We start from the raw sequence: 6,657 nt of genomic DNA, 5'->3' as shown, positions 1-6,657 counted from the left end.
AATCTGTCTGGCATGTGCTCAGGTACAAGTCCGGTTCATGGCACTCACTACTTACACCAACGAACATGCGGGTCACTGCTTTGGGGCATCACATAAAAATGCAAGCAGGCAGCAGGTAGAAGGGATTAAGCTACATTCTCAGCTCTGATTTTCTTCCTCTCTTATTTCTTTGTTAGATCCTTTGATCGGTTAGCCTAGATCAAGGCCATGGCAGGACGGTGACAGCGGTGTGGGTGTGGGTGTGTGTGTGTGGTGGCGGCTGCGGTGGCAGAGAGAGGGAGAGTTGGTGATGGAGCTTCCCGTGAGCACTGCGCTAACCCTAGATCGGTAGGGAGTATCAGTGGGGTTTGTGGCAGCGGCAACCCTCGTATCCCATGCCCCGGCCCCCACCTTTGTTTATATAGCACGGGTCACAGAGGCACACTACCCATGGTTTGGTTGGGCGCCCCCGATCAGGGCGCGATGCAAGGGCCCGTTCGACCCGTTGGGCTCGAACGGGAGAGAGATCAACCTAACATTCTCCCTTTTATCTCAACTTTACTTTTAACCTTATGTTTTCTAGTTTATTTGTTTCATCACATATTGGTACATAGAGCATGTTTCATCGTCACATCTTAATTGTCGATAGAATCATACAGCTACAACATACGTTTTGTGCAGAAACAAATTCTGTTCCTTTTGGGCCTCTCATGATCCAGGAATCATAAGGCTTTTCCTTAAACCCATGTCGGCTAAGTGTTCCTTGAACACATTGGGTGGTAAGCCTTTCGTAGCGGATCCGCAAGCATATCCTTTGTCCTTATATGCTCGAGACTTATAGTTTGATCCTAGATTTTATCTTTCACAACATAATACCTTATCTCTATTGTTTTGGCAGCATTACTCGACTTGTTGTTGTGAGCATAGAATACTGCGGGCTGTTGTCACAGTACATCTTTAGTGCTTTTTAAATACAATTTACCACTTTCAAGTCGGGTATAAATTTCTTTAGCCATATGGCCTGTCCCGTGGCCTCGAAGCATGCTATAAATTCTACATACATCGTGGATGATGCAACCTGTGATTTTTATTTTTATTTATGCGTGTGAAGATAAGAGATAGAGGGTCGTACACCTGTAGAGGGACCTGTCGGCCGTGCATACACAGGAGGTATTGGCATAGTGCTAAAATCTTCTTGTTCGGATGGTTGAGAAGAGGAGGTGTGTCCTGTGGCAGATACACCGATTGATCGAGACGCCTCAAGGTCACCAGAGGGAGAAATAGTGATAGCAACGCTTACAAGGAATGCTGAGATAAGTTGGGAAGAAGGCAAAGATACTGGCAACTGCCATCTTGAAACACACAGGGAGCAAGCGCATCGGCGGGTCCTAGATGGTGCACCCAATGTAGAATCGACCCGAGGGTTGAGCCCTAGGTAGGGTTGCTCATGGTGGAATTGTCCCCCATGGAAACAATGGCATATCGGATGAAAGGCGCGGGGTGGATACGTGAGGGAGCTAGGAGGTGAGGAGGAAGGTTGCTGCTACCATGAAGGGGAGCAGAACGGAGGAATGAGGTGGGGTTGGGTTGATGCTGCTTCGCGAGAAAGGGCAGAAGCTGCTTCCTTTTCTCGCATCGGCATAACATGAATCGAAGACGGCACGAACGCGGCCAAATAGCGGTTGGATGATACGCACCAGACCAATTTTTGACCAAAGCGAGAAGGTTGGTTCGAACGGCTGTTATGCAGGACCCGTGACTCGACTTGATGCTTACAGATAGGCCCGCTTCCAGGAAAATCACCGAACCTCTCCTAGGGGATGATGCTTCGGTGCCTTAAGGCACCTACCTTTGTGTCTATGACATGTGGGTCCAACAGGTGGCTGGCCCACATGTCAGTGACCCAAAGGCAGGTGCCTTTAAGGCACCGAAGCGGTGTCCTCTCCTAGGCCTCTATTCCTATTCCTAGGGAGCTTTGTTTTAGGCAACCTAGGAGCTTAGTAACTACTATAAGGATATCCTCATGTGACCGTCAGACCGTGCATGGCAAGTGTGGAAGGCCCTTGGGCTCAAACATGTTATTGAGAGGGCTATGCAGTATCATAACATGATATCCTCATAGCTTGAGCCTCTCCATGGCATATCTATCTGCAGCCAATCGTCCCTAACATATTTCTTGTGTGGGATAGACCATGACCTTCAGAATACCGAGTATGCTGACATACAAGTTCTTCTTGCTGTGACTAGTTGGTACATCTGGTGAGAATTAATGTAGGCAACACGTTAAAGGGAAAGCAATACAGTGCCGGAAAGAGCTGCTATGTCAATCCATGCTCTGACGGCAAACTATGAAGGAAGCAAGGAGAAGAAGAAATGCATAAAGCGTCATGGATGGCAGCGACCACCGAAGAAAGTAGTGAAGATCAACGTCTGACGCCTCTTTCTAAAGCAAGCATTTCCAAACTAAGAGTGTTCAAGTTCAATTTTCCTGTACCGGTATAATTTTCAAGGAAGATATGATCCGGTGAAAATTTATCAGAGAAATCTATGCTCAAGGCCTCTATATATGTGAGCCTCCAGGTTGGCCCCTTGGTCGAAACACATTTGCTGATCGGAGATAGCGGAGGTAATAATTAACTTATGCTCACTGCCCTCGGGGCGCTAACGATCGAGGTTGCAGATTATTTAGCTAGCTATATGCCGCTGATCATCCAATCCAATCGTGCTTACACGAACCACCTATGTTTATTCGGCATAATAAGCTCGTGAACAATTATATTTACTGTTATTTGAGCAATAAAAGGTTATTTTTCTAGTCAATAAAAAAAATTAAGGATGTGCACTTCCGTTGGGTTGCGGGGAAAAGTATACAAAACAGTCCAGAAAACTCAGGGCTCAGGCCCAGCAACTCCGAGGTCTCCTCGCCTTCTTCCTCCCCACAGGCCACAACGCACACGAACACGCAAAATCGAAAAAGAAAGTCGGGCGGCCGCCGCCGCCATCTCCGGTTACCATCGGTGGCCTCAAGGTTCGATCCACTCCCCCGTATCCTGCTCCTCTCTTTCCCTTTGCTTTCCTCTGGAGATTAATCTGCTTTTCTTTCCCACCATCGTATTAGCACGCGGCGGCGCCGTCACGTGGATTCTTTCTCCCTCCCGGCCGGTCACCAGATGGGGGCATGTAGGACGGCGTCTACGTGTTCCCCGGATGAGGCTCAAGGCATGCATGTGTTTCATATCTTGGGCTACAGCAAGCACAGGGGCATGGGCAAAGACCCCGATAGCTTCATAAGATCCAGGATTTTCACTGTTGGCGGCATAGCATATCCAGATTACATCTCAGTTTATCTCGAGCTTATGAGTAACAACACTAAAGTCCGGGCATCTTGCGACCTGAGGCTTGTTGACCAATTTACCGGGTTATCGTATTCAGCGCAAAAAAACAGGGCCTAGGATTTTCAATTTCGACGATTCCACTGGGTTTGCTCCAGAGTTCTGTGAGTTCAAAAGACGAAGCCATATCGAGGGATCCGCGTACCTTAGGGATGATCACCTGACGATAGAATGCATCATCACTGTTATAAAAAAGCCACATGTTGCCGATACCAAACCATTCCCCAAGATTGACATGCCACCATCTGACATGACTGCGCATGTTGGCAGGCTGCTGGAAGAAAAGGAGGGATTTGATGTTAGTTTCATTGTTGGGGAAGAAACCATTGAAGCGCATAGGTTCGTTCTTGCTATGCGGTCACCTGTTCTGAAAGCAGAGCTCTACGGGTTGATGAGGGAGGCGAGGCCGCGGGGCAGTCCATAACCATCAAGGACATGCAACCTGCCGTTTTCAAGGCCCTGCTTCATTTCATCTATACTGACTCTTTGCCGGGAGACATGGATCTTCAGGGAGGTAAGGATACTGACATGGTCCGGCTTCTGCTAGTGGCTGCAGATAGATATGCCATGGAGAGGCTCAAGCTGGTTTGCCAAAGCATCCTTTGTGAGGATCTGAACGCGGTCACCGTGGCAACCACATTGGCTTTAGCTGACCAACATAACTGCCACAAGCTTAAGGATGCTTGCCTTGAATTTATGGAAATGTCAGATGACATGGATGCTGTGGTGGCAACCCAAGGCTTCAAGGATGTCAAGGCGAGTTGCCCATCTCTCATAGTGGACGCATTGGAGAAGAGAAGAAAGTTTCGTAAAGCATGAGCAGCTACATAGGTAGAATTGCCAAATCATATAAACTGCTTGTCAATATTTGATAAATTTCTTGTACTCACTTGCCATTGTGATGGTAAGCTCAATGCTAGATGGATCTAAGAATATTTAGGTTGATTTTCAAGTGATATGGATGATATGAATATTCTCGTCGATGAACCCAGATTTGTATTCATCATATTGTTGATTTCATCTGGAGCGCTCCCTTGCAATCGTGTAACAGTTGGTCTTAATTTTCTGGCAAAATTTCCTCCATTTGTGTGCAACCTTTGTTGCGCATTTGACACCCATATGATTTACGTTATCGTGCAGTGTTATGATGGCCTCATCTATTAGAACGTAACAAGATTAAAACCGCATATTTGGTTAAACTTCATTGCATAGCATTGTAAGTTACATATTTTGATTCCTTGAAGCATGATAGAATGATCTTGTACTAGATTGTAAGAGTGGGCAAACAGGGCCATGATTAGGATTACAACATTGAGCTCTTAAAGGAATAGCTAGCAGCTCTAGGAAGAACTGGCTTCACTAGCAGCTCTTAAAGGTAACCGCAGTGAAGAGCATTTGTATCTGACATTTTCTCTGTTTCTAATATCGCCGGTCTGAGCCTCCGGTCCATGTTCTTGTTCCTTCCCTGTTCGGCATTTAGGCTGTTGACAAGTTTGAGGTTATCTGTAAATTTTCTTCCATGGTATATCTGCAAAACATGAAAATTATGTGCTGGCAGCAATGCCATAGAGGCTTCTGTGTGGGAGGGAGACACAAACAGATCAAATGTTAGCTTGAGTATTGAGAGTTTTGATGGAGATGTGAAGACCTAACCCTGACCTGCATTGGGTTGTGAAAGAAGCATCACAGCAGCAGAAAGCCGAAGGAGCTCGGTGCTGTGATGAGGGTCATTTTGGTTGATGGGAGGATCCTTAATCTGTTAACTTCTGGTCTTGGCAATGTGATCATTGTGGGATAAAAAGTCTTATTTGGTAAGGTAAATAACTGAGTCTATAGGTGTTTCTTTACCTTTGATTCTCTGGTTATACATATTTTTTTTAAACGTAAATGTTATACAAATGATGTAAATATATTACAATTAAGAGGCATATGATGTATATCAACTTTGAGGTTATCCGAGAAAACAATGGAAAATAGATGAGCAGCATTGTAGTCTGTTCATCCCAACGGAAAGCGAGTGGAAGAGAAGCTTGTGTTATGTCGAGGCGGCTGACGTCCTCGTCTACAATCGGCTTCGCTGGTCAATAGCCTTCCGCCCTGCAAGGCCACGACAGGAAAGACACACACAGTGCATTTGCTGAACTAACATATCAGTTTAGTTATGACACCTCCCTTCTGTTTGGGAGGTGAGATGAGCCGCGAAGCGGTAACATAGGTTTACGGGATTATGAACACATCATATGATCTTATATCAGCGAGTGAATGACAGTTTGTGTTGCAAAAGGGGATGAATTTAGCGTCGCCAGTCTCGTGGTGTCGGGCGAGAGGACAAGTACTGCAATGTCTGAAAAAATGCACACAAGCTTTGTCAGAAGAAGATGGTGCATCTTGCTAACTGGTTGGGTAATGCATTTGGTAGATGAACAGAACTAATCGCTTGATTGGTAACCCAACACATTTGATTATAACAACAGTACATAAATTAAGCATATCCGATTCGATGTTACATTGTGCTTATCTGTTTTGTTTTTCACTTACTAGCAATGGTCAAAGCCACATGTTGGAGAGAACAGCGCCGGAGGCTGGCATCCCTTCTCTGAAACCTCAAAACTGGGCGCCGACGAACACGCTTTCAGATTCAGACTGGGCGGCCTCCATGTGCGGTGCGCAAACCTTGAGAGCAGGCAACGCAAGGGCACTCGCTCCTTGCTTTTGCTTGTTTGTTGGCAGATTTGGCGGGAGCGTAACAGGAGAATTTTTGACCAAAAGGAGCTGCCTGTTGCCGCTGTAGCCCTTCTTGGGCGATGTTGCTTGCCCGGTTGCCCCAGGTTTCTGTCTTCCTTTGCTCAGTTCTTCTCTCGGCTACTCTCTCTACTGAAATGGAATCACAGCAGTTCTCCTGCTGTCGTTGAAAGAAAAAAGTGTAACGTGGCAGTTTTGCAAAAATCATAAGTCTTGGATGGGAACACACAAAATGCCTATCCATACAACGATTAAAGGTTAAAAAAAACTGAATTGCTATTTCACATCAGATGTAAAATAATTACCTCACATCTAAATCAGAGCCATTGATCTTGTTTATCTTTAATATTCGTGCAAGCTAATTATGTGCGTTCACTCGCGGTGTCGCGCGCGGCGGCCGTGTCCAGGTCCACGAGGGTAGGGGCAGGCCGTAGTTGGTATTTTTTTTCTTCACATTCTTAAGCTGGCATGTCGTTGTTTGTCCACAAGTCCCACGCATTCCAGCCCCACTGAAGTGAGCGTGGGGAGGGTACGGTTCCTCGGT

The 6,657-nt window shown here is 46.2% G+C and overlaps 1 pseudogene; it reads left to right on the top strand.

Moving 5' to 3' along the window:
- The first annotated feature begins 3,149 nt into the window (after positions 1-3,149).
- On the top strand, positions 3,150-4,190 carry LOC125506960 (annotated as a pseudogene).
- The last annotated feature ends 2,467 nt before the right edge of the window (positions 4,191-6,657 follow it).

Source organism: Triticum urartu, chromosome 5 (assembly GCF_003073215.2).
Source record: "Triticum urartu cultivar G1812 chromosome 5, Tu2.1, whole genome shotgun sequence".
Lineage (NCBI taxonomy): Eukaryota > Viridiplantae > Streptophyta > Magnoliopsida > Poales > Poaceae > Triticum > Triticum urartu.
This window is presented reverse-complemented; position numbering and strand designations above follow the sequence as displayed.